Genomic DNA, 14,218 nt, shown 5'->3' with positions numbered 1-14,218 from the left:
AACGTCAGGCCAAGGAACGAGAATAATCCTCTGGAAAAGTCGCGCGTCGGATCAAATATTTAAGAGACCCCGTAACGGTGTTTGAACATTTTTACATTCTGTCAGCGTAGACACATCTATCGGGGTCGATTTAGCGAGATTTCCATAGTGTTCTAAAAAAAGGATCGTAGAATTTACGTCCTCGAATCGATCTTGCACGACAATGTACGATTTTCTATTCTAGTAACGCGTGCCTCCAAACGGGACGACTTTTCCTACTGTTCAAATAAAACTTTTTATCTTTCATACTAGCTGAAGCGTTCAATATTCTAGTCACCTTAAAGTCACTCTTAAATCACTCTCGGTTAATCATCGACTGAAATGATTATTTTACTCTCGCAGAAGAGACAGTGTCAATAATTACAATTACTAAGCTCTAAGGTTACTTGGAAAACCTTTTGTATCCTTGGAAAAAATAGAATTCATTTGCGGATCCATATTCGTCGACTTGACATTTTTCATCCACATTCGTCGATAGTATATGCCCTTAAATTACTCGGTCTTCTTTCCTTTTTTGATCAGCCTCTGTACAGGTACGCTCTCGCGAGAGAAGAATATCGACAGGTAACGGCGTAGCAGGAAAATTTAGGGGCGCGTATAATAAATTGCAGATCATTCGAACGAAATAAATTTAATCACCCCGACACTTCTATTACAGCACGAACCGTAAAATACGATATTACTGAGCGGCGCGATTGGAAACGCGTGACGTTAGAAAGCCCGGTTGATCAATCCGCGATATTATCGAACAGAGATTGATACCAAAAGAACTTTGTTCCTGCGCCGTGGAACCTATCAATTTTTCTATTCCTCGTGATAAACCAACCCCGTGCATGAAAGGTGGGGATATTAATTTAACAGCTATTTTCTCACCACCGGAAAGCCGGTGTATGATTTATAGCGTTATCGGATGCGCTCGTCGAACGGCCGAGATTTATTGTACGAAATTGACAAACGAACGGACGGCTGTGTACACTTTGCGCCGGAGTATGCTTCGACAGAAACGATACAAATTTTCGCCGAAATCGCGGAAAACTTTGTTAACACGACTGAATTATACACGATACCGTATTATGCACTCACAATGCAATTCGGTCGTCGCACCCGGTCGGAATCTACTTGCATTCGGTCGTTTGCCTCGGCTAACCGCCAATCGATATCTCGTTTAATACTCGTAAAAGTTGAATAATTCGACGATCCTGTTAAAACGATTCTATGGAAAGATAACGTATAACGAGCACTTCCCAAACCGACTCACGCGACTTTCCTTCCGATAAAAATTGCATGACAGTAAACACTGACCGCTAATACTGAAAATTCATTACCACGGAAGTATTAAAACGTTCTACGAAGATGAGTGAAAATAAAAACCTTGTTCGAAAGACTAATTAAAAAAGATAAGAACGAGTTCGCGTGGAAACATATGAATTCTATAACTAAATGGAAAAATGTAATCTTTCCTGGTAAAAAGAAGTTTAATTTAAATGTCCCCGATGAATATTCATTTTATTACCATGATTTTAGAGAAGAAAAGATGTTATCTCGCAGACAGCAGGAAGAGGGATCGGTCATGAATGAGAAAACCATAAGCTTAAAAGAGGTCGCCGATTTTGAAAGTTATGTAAGCTTCTGCAGGATACGAAAAAAATATCTAGAGAAAATAACCAGTGGATACTTCATCATGATAACGCTGTAATATATGGAGAGAAGTTAATTAAAGACTGGCATATGCAACAAAATATAAGTCATTTAAATTGGCCAGTATTATCACTTGACATAAATATCACGGAAAGTGTTTGGGCAGATTTATCGAGGCAAGTGTAATTAATAATCACCAATTTTCTTCTCAAGAGAAACTCATGAATTCTATTGAAATGAAATGGAAACCCACACCTGGAACTTGTATTGATAACGTCTACAAATCATTATTTAATCAACTATTTTGCCTTTTATTTTGCGAGTTAATTACGATACGTCGATTTAAATAACACAAGAGACTCTGTATACTTCTACAAAACAACTTCGTAAACTTTGATTAAATAGTATCTACTACCTCTACAAAAATTAACTGGATAATAATTTAGGAAAAATGTAACGTTTAATCAAGTATCGCGGACTATCGTGTTATTCGTTCTCGATAGCGTGACAAAAAATAATTCATGCGTCGTTTAAGAAAGTATAAGTGACGTAAAAGTCTCCCGTCAGCTTTCCCCTTAATATACCAATATTATTCTCGCCCTCTTTCACTCTAATTAATATCCATTTATCCGTATCCATTTATAAATTAAAAGGTCTCGAGGCTATATAAACGCGGCGAACTTCGTATGCCCACAAGTCTTCCTATTACTTCGAATCGATACGCAGCAGCCGAATTGCAGAAAATTTTTGACATCGCGTATATCAGGTTGATTCGTTGTAATTCCAGCGGCCAGGCCCGGACCAACGCAACCGTGAATTCGATTTTATTCTAGAACGGCTTTACGAAAATTTCATTCCGTTTCACCGACCAATCCGATACACGTGGAATTTTCTCATCGGCGTAAATTTACTTCGTTGAGCCGCGAGCGGCACCGCCTTGCCGTCCCAGTTGCTTAACCATAACTCTTCCGAAGAAAGCATCTATATAAACTTTACGTCCAGGCAGCTTTATTAAGAGAAATTGCTTATTGCAATGTGTAAATCCATAATCAAAGGAATGACCGCCGCGTACCTGCACATAAGTTCACATTTTCCGACTCGTGGGAAACGTCAATTCGAAACGATTGTAAAAAACATTCCCTATAAACCACCGCGAAAATAAAACCAGCGATAACGGTTCCTTTTTCCTTGTTAAGACGCGGAACGATAAAGCTGCACTCGCGAAATTGCGTGAAATATCATTTTAATAATAGAACAACCAGAAGACAAGAAGACAAACAATAAACCGTCCAATTTGTGTGAAAACTTTAACAATTTCCTGCAGAAGACCAAATTTCTTATATTTCATCCTGTCATATAATAAGCGAGTGAAACGAATATTCAATATTATTAAAGTACAAGTAATAAATTTACGTACGAGCTTGCGGTACATATTGCGAATATCGATCCCTTTCATTGCTGTGCGATTTCACCAAATATTTCTTCCTTTCAAATCGCTTTCTATTTACAACTGTCAATTAAACCATCAAAGTTTACAACAAATTTTAACCCAGATTTTGTTATTAACACGAATCCAGAGCGATTGCGAGTACCGAATAAAATTGGCCAGCGAACTTTATTGCATTGTGCTAAAAATTATAAATAATTCACTTTTATAGAGTTTCACGCAACTGAACGAAGCTATTTATTCTTGAAACGATTATAGACAAACAAAATTTTTATTTTTTTAAAATAAAGAGTATCTATGGCTAATGTTGTAGATATAGCAATTGTATTATACAAAAGCAGCTCTAACTGAATTCAGTTCTTAAATCCTAAACGAATTAACGTCGTAGTTTCCCTTGGACGGTGTTGTTTTCTTTCGCGCGAAAATTCACAGGAAATTATCGTAATCAGCTAATGTATGGCAGAGAAACGGGCTGACGGTGTGTTGCCGTAGCGACCAGCCAACGGGACGAGCTACGCTTCGATTTCTCCATTATTGAGAAATCCTGAAAACCGGGCGCAACAAAGAGGCAATCGACCCTCTTTCAGGATAGCTCGATTTGTTTGCAGAACCGGACCGTTCGGCTTAATTTAACGACGAGTACGTGGCCGTACTTCGTGAAAACCCTCGACAGTATCTCGTGATTTTCTTGAAAGCGGGACACGTGAAAATTTACCTCGAACGAGATGAACGTTTCCTATGTGCAGCTCGCTGCGAAATGGAAACGTGGAAAAAATCTCGGAAACATCTTCCTCGGCTATGGTACCGTCCACACACATAGTCCCCTGCATTAATTAGGTCACATTCTTTTCCATTTTCCAAAAACAACACAATGAGAAACAAATGTTTACTTTCGAGCAGGGAACCTTGCCTTCTGCGAGTGCATTTTTAAATGACATTTGCTTTTGTTAATTTAGATAAAAAGTCTGTTACTTTTAAAGCAGAATAGCTAAAGACCAGGTAGTCTCCAGTGTTATATTAGCTCGCTGCTGCGATTGAATTCAAAGAACTTCGCTACCAGAATCTGTCAAACATGCAAAACTTAAACGAAACTACTAAAACCGAAACAATTTAATACGTTCTAGGCTAACGAGGGCAGCTTTTTAAAACAGATGAAAATTCTACAAAACCCAAAACGCACAAGCGTGAACTTGCTCGACAGAGGTTTGCGTTCCTTTGAATAAATTCGTCTAAAAGTGGCACCAGAGTGTGTTACATACACACGAGAGAATTACCAAATGAAATCTACTAAACGAGGGTCACGCGCAGATACTAATTACATTAAAGTGTCGCTCGTAACGTTACCTCCGACTTATCAGCTCCATTTATTCGATGAGCGTCGTTCCATCCGACTTTCCGATATTATCGTTAGCAACACGTACACGTACGGAAGAAGGCGAAACGCGTGTCGAATGAAGCGGAGTCCCGGTGTCGGTTCGCGTCGGTCGCGATCGAAAAATACGCCGCGACAAATAGGACAAATCCATTTCGACAAGAAGGGCTGAAATATCTGGGAGGCCTTCACGCAACGACAGTATCAATATCCTCGCGCATTCTCGAATAATGTGCTTCGAGCGAGGTCTCTATTTTTCCTCTGCAGTCAACCGTGAAAAGGAAGGCGGGGATCTCGGTGAAACGTTTCTCGCGCTACCATTTGCACCGATGTACCGTACACGTCGTGGAATATCAGTTCGCGGAAAACATTCGCCCGTCTCCGGGCACGGTCGTGAAAAAGAGGGGGAGGCACCGGTAGGCGCGAGAAGAAACGCGGAAAATCCAACGGGGACCATTTTTTAGTCTCGTTTCGTTTCCGCAGAAAATTGAGCACGACCGGCCGTTTATGTCGCGTTTAATATCGGCCCGCGCGGCGAAAATGCGAATAAAACTTCGAAACGAAAAGTTAAAGGAAACTCACGGCCGCTCGAAATAGGTCCATGAATTTTATTCTATTTATTAAACAATGAAATTATTTTCTGGTTAATAACAAGTAGCTAATCTAGACATCTTTATAAGGAAATATCACCGCGATAGAGTAATTTAATTGTCAACGCAGTCAGCTTGCCAAGCAACTCACCGCGAGGAAGATCCCGTAAGACAAACGTTCGGAAGAACGTTTAATTAATTTCAACAGGTACCGGGGCTCCTCGCGCGACGTTTCCTCCTTCGCGACCGTATACTTAGACCCGAAACCTTGGAAAACTTGAAGACGAGTGAGAGACAAAGGGGGTGACGTGTTTATTCAAGGGGTGATCGTGATCGCACGTGAGGGATCACCGCAACCGCACCACGGCCGCAATTTCCAAGTTGCCGCGGCTGAGCTCGATCCCTTATTTAGGAGAACTCCCCGCCGCGTCTTGTCCCGCGGGACCGCCCCTGGAAGCATCAATTTCTGAAACAGGTGCAACGTGCCGAGGCGTTAACACGGCAACGGGGAAGCGTCGAACTTCCTCGGAAAAGTTGTCCCTTCGATCACGGAGGAAAGCTGGCGTGCCCGGAGAAGCTAAGAGAAGCCTTCGACGCTACCCTAATCCTTCGACGTTCGACTTTAACGAATAATTATCGCGGGCTTCTTTTTTGCCCGTAGATAGGACAAATCTGACCAGCAATTGGATCGTTCGGTTACTCGTTAATTGAATTCCAATAATTACATTCTGCGCCCGATGTAATTGCGTTCTGATACGCAGGCTCGCGCAGTTATCCGTTGACGTCATCCCCCAACGTTTGCAAGAACGAGGGAACCGAATACGCGTACGAGTAAAAACGAAACTACCCGGAGCCTAGCCGAATACCATGGACCTGGTATGTCCTGTGCCTTGGAATTCACGGAGAAATTCCATGCTGGCGCTCTACCCACCAAACTCGTCCCCCTGGATCTTCCAGAAACGCTCTCAATTTCTACGTCGACAGTGGTCCCTCCTCTCTCCCGCTCTCTTTCGCAGACTATTTCCAACTCATACTCCCGACGCAAGGAACGACGAAGGTATTGGCGTTGTTGCTGGCTGGTTACAGTTTTGCTACCTTCCGGGATGTACGCCACATGGCCGACGGCGCTATTGCTGGAATACCTAAAGGGGACGGCTAAAATATGCGCGCCCTTCCTCGAGGGGGTTAAACACACGAGCTGTTGCGACACCGTCCTCCCACCCTGTCGTCTCCCATACGGATTTTCAATAACGCCTGCCGGAATCCTCGTCGATATTGGCGGAAAACGCGTACGAGCGAAACGTACCCCTTGCCTCGGGAACGTCTGACAAGGGAACCGCGTCAAGTATAACGATCGAATTCTAAGACGTCCTTCTGCTTTAGAGGCGTCGGAAAATCTATTCCGTGAAAGCGTAGTGTCTAAGATACGTCTGGAAAATTATATTCGTGAACTTGTAAAATTGAAACACGATAGGATGGTTTGAAATCTCTGCCTAGATGCTTTAAAAATTCCTTGATAGATTCTATTTTACTAAAATGTATCAAAGTCTGTTTTGGACGAATAAAAAATTTCTTTCGATACGAAAGGTTTCGGAAAGCAACAACGCCGAGGGTAATTCCATAAAGAGCCGTCCGTTATGAATTGAAAGCAGACTAGCGTCATAAGGGGAACCTTTCCATTATCGCGCGAAGAAGCTTAATGCGTTATTGCACAAAGTAGCTGAACACTTCCCCTATCACTGACTCCCCTCGTAACACGAATCGATCCTAACAACTATCGGGGCATCGTACAAGCGGAGTTAACGCAACGGCTGAAACGCCCGAAGTTTCCATCGATTCTGAAATGGCTACCGGTTCGATTCTTCGATGGCCGGAGGAGCACCGAGCGCATGATTACCAAGTTCTTTCCAACTCCCCGGGAATGTACATGAGAAATTTGCAGACTAGAAAGGAACGAACGCCTTCCTTTAAACGATGAACTTTCCTCGATCGCGTTTCTCTTTATGGCCATGGAAAACGGACCCTCTGGGGGTTACCATTTCCGCAGTAATGACTAAACACATTTGGATCCACAAAGACGCGTACGTCGCACAGAGAATTTCTGATGCAACGTATTCGCGGCGGTTTTAAAAAATTATGCTTTTATCCGGCCTTTATGTTTTCACATTCGCTTTATGTTGTATCGTACAAATGCGACGAGTTCCCAGTTGATACCGTCGCCTTTGAGGCCACTTCTTTCCACTCCCCTCCTCGGTATTTCGGTCAAGTGACCGGCATTATGCTTCGAAACATTTTCACGCGGACTCTCCGTTTTCCCCATTTGTCGAGAATGCCGGCATTGGCAGGTTGCGTCCTGGCCTCGCTCGTGTAACCCTCAAACGTAAGCATTCGCATTTCACACGCCAATACGAACGGCTGCGTGCGACGAGTAAATGGAAACTTTAAGTGCTTCCGTGGTTGAAACCTACTGTACACTTACTGTCGCTGAATCCTGTGTGACTATCAGCAAGTGCATTTGTCTTTCTTCGCGTTCGTGTACGTTAATGGCGACAACCGCGAGAAGACTCTCCATTTTGTAGACATTTAAATGCGTAATTAAACGCTGTCGAACCTGACTAGAAATTTATACTACTGCAAGCGTAGCAATTGCATCTTCTCGAGAATCTCAACAGTTTTCAAGATAATGTTCGAAAATAGATGTGGAAAATTTCTTCTCTGCAGATAAACCACGTTGGTATTTTTTCGATAAATCAATTGTTTCAAAAGCCAAGTTCAATTGTTTTCATAAAAGCTACAAAGCGTTTATCGATCGAACAGGTTCTACTTCTGGATATAAACATTCGTTTTAAATTGAGTTCACAGCAATTTAGGTAATAATATTTTTAACTCGATTCGTTATGTCGTACATCGAAGTATTTACAGTGAATGTATTTTCTTCTATCGTGTTTAAAAATTTACAAAAAATTTCTTTCGTACGAAGCAATCGACATATTTTCGCGTAAAACGTCCCTTGGACCTCACACGAAATTTCACAATGATATATACGAGATACCTAAACTACATCAAACCGATAATTTGCATATATTTTAACGCAATTGTAAATTACCAAATTTATACAGAATACAAAATGGTTGGATGCAATTGTTATTTTGGCAGTACAATTGCAACAGTGTACGGGATAGCGAACAATGCATTGAAAATTGTCTCATTTCGCGTGAAACCAATTACGTGCGAAAATGGTACGTACGATCTGCGTTCGTTTGCATTTTCGCGGCGTCGTAGAGCGAAACGGGCTGGAGCACGCCACGCCGTACAAAACCCCCAAAAACGAAAATGTCCTTTATCGCAATCCTTTTATGCAAATTTCAGTGCCAGCCATCCGATGCCTTCTCGCGTATGGTTTAATATTTGTAACATTGCAGTTCTTTAGGCTCCTAAATGCACAAAGAACACGAAACCATTCGCTGCATCGACGACGTTAGACGACCCCCCACTTTCATTACAGTCCCAAACGAAATCACGTGTTCCCAACTACACTGCGTTTAACCCCAAACACGCGGAAAAAGAAATTTGCCCTATGAAAACGGGAGAATTACGTCAAATGCATTTTGTAATTCGAGAACTGTCGATAAAGCTTTGGAAATCTTCGTCCAAGGAGCAGCATTCGACAGGTATCCACTTAAAAATTTTTTATACTACAATTTCTGCGGTTTATACAATAACTTTCTTCGACCCACTTAAAGAATTTCGAACCCACGAGCCCTGAAAGTATAAGTCCCACATTGCTCGACATAATTGAATAAGAGAGGAGGAATCTTGAAATATGAAACTTCTTCTAGCTAAACTTGTACAAATAATATTAACCCAAACTCTTCTTCGTAAGTCAACAAGAGCGTACAATCACGAAATGGCTCATTGTACGCATATTTGCGATATAATTTCATCTTTCATAGGTTTCATTTGTATCTAAAACAGAAGATTGTTTACTAAGCAAATGTTAGTCAAACGAACTGAAATGTCTACGGATAGGAAGTAAAAGGAAGACGAAATGTTTTCGCGTGTAGCGATCGAATAAAGTTTATCGATGACAATCTTTCAGAGTTTAGCTATTAATTACTGTCAAGGAACGGATAATTCAGCGTGCACGATTCGTTCGGAAACGCTCGGGGAGCGTGGAAAATGTAATGTAACACTTTTATCTGGAATTTTTCAATCCCGGCGTTCGCTTGCCGTGGAGGTACAACTCACGATAGCAGAAAATGAATGCCGCGGCGCGTAAGTGTATTCCCGTGTAGTAAGGACGAGGGTGTAAGTCACTCGAGCTCACGTGACTACGAGGACCTGCACGTCACTGGCAAGGTCTAACCCCGCTATCTGGAATCTTTCAATTTCTCATACTTTCTTGCCCGAGAATCGAATCGCTATTACGAATCCTAGGGAACTGTACATTTATACGCGTATTTTTACGTGTACGCAGATGGCAGCGATAACGCTGCTCTCGTTTGCAAGGCGAAGAAAAGTTTCGCAAACGTTCCTCGAGCACTACCCGTAATAAATATTTCGATTTTAATATTCCCTTCGACTTCACCGTAGACGGAAAACCCTAAGAAACGAAGGTTTTTTGCGCGTTACGAAAAAGCACTGGATCCGTGATGCGCATAAAATGTTAGATGATCTAAATAGATAGAACGTACAATGGCGGTGCAACCGAGAAACGGGTCAAAATTTATGAAAAAGTGAATAAAAAAGGTAAAATTAAATTTCTGTAAACGAGTCTCCGTTTATCCCTATTTTTTTTAGAAATATATATAGAGTGACGATATCTCGACGATAGCATCACGCATTCTGAAACGAAATATGGAAAAGAGTGCCCAGATCGCTACGAAATTCAATGTTTATACCTGTTTATTACACCTTTACTATCAATCGACTAAATAACCGTTGTTTCCTGATTCCTTGAGATGCACAGATGCATTCTACGTAAAGAAGTTTACTTTCCCGGCGCGTTCGGAAAATGGCCATGTTTCGACATTGTCCTTTCGTTCGATTTCCATGCAAAGAGGCTCCCGCAAAGTTGGAACTCACGAATCCAGCCTCGATTCTCTGTTTGGATTTCGTGTCGTCGTACGGCTGCTTTCGACTTGTCTGTCGAATTCCTTCTTCCCCCGTTCGACTTAATACTCCCGTACATGGAAATCAATGGAATATCGATAAGGATTTCCCTTCTCTTTTGTCGATTTTCCATCCGTGTTTCATCGGTTCCCCTTCGGGTTTTGCTTCGTTCGTTGTCCGGTCACGCGCATTCTCGGTACTCGTACCGACGAGCACGCAGAATTGTCCGTGCTCGTTGACTGAACGACAACGCGAAGGTCTCGAAAGCACTTTCCGAGAACCTTCTTATCGCGCGATCTCGTGGCACGTGATCCGGTGATTAGAGCTAGTTTGCGTTCAGTTCGGTGGTCGTACACGATTTCCTTCGTTCAGAATAGAAATGAAAAAAATAATTTAAGATTGATATCCAGAATGGTTTCGTTGCTCTTTCGACTCTGAGCATATCTTGAGATCAAGAAGCACCTTCCTCTTTGTCTATGATTAATATCAACCAATCGGGGAACTTTACGTTTTGCGAAAGATTCAATGTCCCCGTGCATGCGTCAACGATGACTGAAGAAAATGTTTGCCTCGTCTTCAACATACATTACCGAGAACACGACGCAAAAACTAAGCTATGTAAAACACATGTTTGCGAGGTTGGAGATCCCCATACCCACAGAAGATGAATCATTGCCACCGGAATATAGTAGCGACACGGCGATAACGATGTTATTAAACCGATCAGCAATCGAAAGATCATAAATTCCAATCCTACACCTCTCTTTTTGAATAACCCTATATGCTTTGTAGAAATGTTTCCTTTCCAGCAACCAGAATTATTTTGTATTCTCAATGAACGATGGCGAAACGAAAGCTAAGAATAAAGCCTAATAAAAGAACCATGAGTGCCCGTTTGGCCCGTGAACACCCACCGCCTCACACGGATGCTGGTTATTTTTAATTCTCTTTACCAGCGGCACCGCAGCCCCGTAATGACGGGCATTAACCAATTAGCGCCCACCCATCCCCTCCCTGTTTGTTTTTTTCTCCAGGCGCAGTTCGAGATACTGGAACAGCCGTTCCAAACGGGCCCGTGGAAAGATGCAACACGCTGTGTCCGACTATTTTCAGCACCATGTGCCACCAGGTTACGCCGAGCTACAGCTACTCGCGGTTTGGCAAAGCTTTGGACTCGCCAAAGCGAATATTATTCCTGCGGTGACTTGCACTCTTTGAACAGGACAGCTTGGGGGGGACACGATTGGCTTAACGAAGCCGTGCACACACTGGCGGAAGTCGAGTTATGAATTTCCAGGTGAAATGAAAAATTTGTCAACCCTTGTCTCGAGCTTTAAGCTGGGTATTTTAACGTTATTTTTTATTCGGTTCGCGACTGTAAGAAATTTGGAGCAACGAGATTAACCTCTTCGTTTCTTAAAATAATGTTGGAAGCTGTTCATACTACATGGACGTTTGAGTAAAACTTTCTGTAGAAAATTATTACCGTCTATACTGTTTCAATTATTGTATATTGTACCGTTCGGAAGCTAGAAGTACCCTTCGTTCATTAGGGAAACAAATTATTTTATTAAAAATTTTACTGTTACATATTAAAAGGATATTGCGTAAGTATCATTCCAATCTTCAATTCCATGAAGAATCCTTTAAATCCAGCACCCGCTTATTTATAGCTGTATATTTATGTCCTCGGAGTAAAATGGGAAAAAATCATTATCACCGCATATTTTTCAGGATATTGCAAATGTAGATGGTTGAATGGTATAAAAATATCAGCAGAAGAAATATTTGAGTATCAGTGGGCATGAACTATAATCCTCGAGCATATTTTATGGTATTGAAAGAACGCTTTCCAATATGGTAATGGCAAAAATTATTTATGCGCGCGTTGTCGACATAGATATTAGAAGCCTGAAAAATATTGCAACTGGAACGAACGTCTTTTCTATATTCGAGTCAACAATTTTCACAAGCAAAAAATATTGCTAAAGGAACTAAAATCCAATTCGTCGATATCTGAAATATCTATAACCAAAAATAAATCCGATTGAAACAACAAAATAACGCAAATAAAAAGAAAACTTTAAAATAAATCGTTTCTGTTTTGCAAGCATATTTATAAATTACGTATTAATCGACCACCGTGTCATCAAAATATCGAAATAATTTATCAACATGGCGTCTAATTGCGCGCATCGTATAAATTTCGACCGTCCAAATCTCGAATAGAGAGAGGAATGCAAATGTAAATCGTTCGGCTCGAAGTTCCAATGAACGAAAAAAGAGTATATTGATTTGCGTTTAATCGCTGATACGTTGAACCATGTTCGATAAATATCGCGATCGCTCGAAGCAGTATCGAAGAACAGGCCGTGCGAGCGCGACGCTAACTCATAAATCGGCGCGACAGGGTGCCATCGATAGATAAATATGGTGTATCACTTACCGGGGTAAACGCGTGAAGTTGCCCACCGTCGAGGCAGTCCCACACACTCCAGAAAAGTGGATACACACACGAGCACCAGCGAGCGGAACGAGGGTGGCCGGCGGGACGATGGTGCGAGGGTACCGATGTCCCAAACAAAAGTTACGTTAGGTTAGGTCACGTCAACGCCAGATTACGCCAAAGACGATCTATCTCCCGCACTCCCCATGTCTCCCGCGAGTACGAACGTTTCGACCTGCACGTCGAGGACAAACACGCGCGCACGACTATTCACTGTGTCCTCCGCGCCGGCTGGGAACAGAACCAAACGTTCAATGGCGTCCAATATCCTCTTAAACGACTGCCGTGCTCGAGAGAACGAAAAAAAAAAGTAGCACCACTCGCAAACGGTATTGCGAGATTCACGTGTTGGATAATCGTCTTTCAAAGAGGATCGAACTCGTTGCTTTCAAGATGGAGTATATACGGTAAGCGTGTGTCGCATTGACAGTTTATATTTCAAACTTGACGGCTCGCAAGATCGTGATCGCCTCGCTTCTTTTCATCGAACGTATCACGGATCATACGACTCGAAAGTACAATTTCCAACGATAAAGGCATCGAATGTCGTTGCAAGAAAGTAATAGCAAATATATTAAATTCGAACGATTCTTGTTTCTTGTACGTTTATAGATTGTTGTCGTTGCATTATCGATCGATCGAAATAAACAATCGATTGACAGTCAAATATAAGAAGGTTGGAGTATCGATACACGTTTAGGATTCGAATGTTTCGTACCGTTTCCACCGTGAAAGCTCGGTACTCATTGAAATGTCCGAGGGGTTGTCTGTCCCAGTCAGCGAACGTAGAACGTAGAAAAGAAAAACACAGCGAACAACGTGGTAAGGCTCGCGTGGCAACCGTTTGCGATTACCCACACACGCGCGTATTCCGTACGAGATGACTGCCGAGAGAGGGCGGCACAACACCCTCACCGATGCGCGGTTCGAGTGCGACTGAGCGAGTCGAGGCGAGCTCGTCGAGCCGAAAGCCACAAGCCGCGTCAGCCGACCGGCGGCGATGGACCAATCAGGGTTGTCGTCTGCGCAACTACCCGACACCCAAGAATTGACCACATGCTCGCCCATTCACCCTTTCTTTCACCCTGTCCCTTTCTTTTTACAGATAAGACATGGAAATCCGCGCACCCCTTTTTCTACCCCTGACCATTTATCGCCAGATGGATTCCTAAGACGAATGCATTTCTATTGTTTCTGATACCCGACGTTCCCTTAATACGTTTCTGTCGTTATCCGTGATATATCGAAAAAGTACGCGATTATGTCAACGCCTCGGGGTGAAATAAAATACGATACGTAGCTAAAGCGAATGAACAGTTTGTCTTTTAAAAAAGTAAGGCAATTCTACAGTTTCGTAACTTTTTTAAATTTCATCCTGGCTAAAACTCGTCCAATTATCTTACAAATGACTTCCAGTGTTTTATTGAAACGGCAGTTTCACTTTGTATCTTTCTTACATTTTTCATTTTAATTACAATTCTTCTCCTTTCATTTGTTAAAGACTTCTTTCTTGA

At 42.2% G+C, this 14,218-nt stretch overlaps 1 protein-coding gene across 1 annotated transcript in view; it reads right to left on the bottom strand.

Moving 5' to 3' along the window:
• Ddr (discoidin domain-containing receptor 2) overlaps positions 1 to 13,589 on the bottom strand; it is a 246,387-nt gene extending 232,798 nt beyond the window's left edge. Inside the window, exons 1-2 of the mRNA XM_076766209.1 lie at positions 13,423 to 13,589; positions 12,645 to 12,935 (exon numbers count right to left, since the gene is read on the bottom strand). The gene's annotated coding sequence lies outside the window, so the exon portion shown is untranslated. The remainder of the gene's footprint in view (positions 1 to 12,644; positions 12,936 to 13,422) is intronic.
• Between the last annotated feature and the right edge of the window lie 629 nt (positions 13,590 to 14,218).

Source organism: Colletes latitarsis, chromosome 6 (assembly GCF_051014445.1).
Source record: "Colletes latitarsis isolate SP2378_abdomen chromosome 6, iyColLati1, whole genome shotgun sequence".
Taxonomy (NCBI): Eukaryota; Metazoa; Arthropoda; class Insecta; order Hymenoptera; family Colletidae; genus Colletes; species Colletes latitarsis.
This window is presented reverse-complemented; position numbering and strand designations above follow the sequence as displayed.